The sequence below is a fragment of the Aphanomyces invadans genome (assembly GCF_000520115.1).
Source record: "Aphanomyces invadans strain NJM9701 unplaced genomic scaffold supercont1.5, whole genome shotgun sequence".
NCBI classification, from domain to species: Eukaryota; Oomycota; class Saprolegniomycetes; order Saprolegniales; family Verrucalvaceae; genus Aphanomyces; species Aphanomyces invadans.
In genome coordinates, this window is record NW_008580150.1 from 31515 (window position 1) to 32877 (window position 1363).

The window sequence follows — 1363 nt, forward strand, 5'->3', positions numbered from 1 at the left end:
TGAGAGGACACAACCAAGTATTTGCGCAGTTTGAACCCAAACTCGGCGTTCTACGACAACAAGACCCATTCAATGGGCGACAAGCCGAACCCGGACCTGAACGTAGACGAAGCGACGTTTCAGGGGATGAGTTTTTCCATCACGTGTGCGACACCATCTAGTCGGCCAAGACGAAGCTCTTCGCGTGGGAGGTAACCGAGAACGACGTGACCCAAGGCGGCGAAGTCCATCCGCAATCAACTCCGCCAGTGAGATCATGCGCCAGCAGTACGATATGAAGAAGTTCAACTTGAATCAGGATCAACGACTTGCCATGCTCGAACAGTAAGGCGAACTGACGCCAGCGCCGCCGAATGTATTGCTCATTGCCGCGTCCAATCCTACGTCGAATATATATGCACGCGACGGTCGAGTGGTTGTGAACATGCATCTTGTGTGAACGCAGTGCACTTGTGCATTCTGAATCAACCGCTTTGGGCTGGCGCCTTGCCAATGATGGGAATGACGGTGTTGTGTCGATCGTGTCCATCGAGATGAAACGTACTCTTCGCCCGAGTTTTCCTCTGCACAGTTCAGAAGACTGGTCGATTGCGTGGAGCTGTGGAATCGTCTCAGATGTAGATAGCTCTTAAGAAGAATTGTGTTCGTTGACTGATTTGCAGATGAAAGGCGTCGGAGTGGCTGTGACCAATAGTAAGTACATCGTGACGTGCTGAAAATCAACCACACGCAAGTTTGAAGCAGTTGGTATGACAAGCCTGCACACGAATGGGGGTTTGCGTGCTGCCATACCAAAGTCTGCAAGAGTAATTGCACAGGCTAAGCCGGTAAGGCCGCTGCTACCAGAGAGAGAGGACGACGAAGCAGAAGCCCAAGCTGCGGTGGTGGCACCAGTACGAGAGGCCCTTCTGTTGGCCGCCTCTGGCGGCCAACCCGCGCTCGTGTCGTTGTCTCGCAGCGACTGTACGGCGACGCCTAGGAAGCACAAGTGCTGGACCCCTCAAGTAAAAGAGTGCTGGATCAGTTCCTCTCCAGCTGCTATCACACAAGTAGGACGGTGTAATGCGTATTCACATGCAGGACGATTTCCCTTGGTAGACGACGGAATATCATTGGTGCCGCTTGAAGAGTATTCAAGGTGGCTTGAGCGAGGAATTGCGTGGAAGTTCATCGCTACTGTAACCTGAGGTGCTACTTCGTCGCCCCAGAGTGTCCTGACCGATGCGTGTAGCCACATTGATTTCTCAGGGTTGTGCACATTGTGAACGAATGGAGACGTGTCCTTTGACGTCCGCGTCACAAACGTCAAAGGGTCTTGACGCGGACAGTCGTTGATGCGTCATTGAGAGAGCGATGTCTTATG

The 1363-nt window shown here is 52.7% G+C and overlaps 1 protein-coding gene across 4 annotated transcripts in view; it reads right to left on the minus strand.

Moving 5' to 3' along the window:
- Nucleotides 1-1363, minus strand: part of H310_03173 (hypothetical protein) — a 4437-nt gene that overhangs the window by 497 nt on the left and 2577 nt on the right. The gene's annotated exons all lie outside the window — the stretch shown is intronic.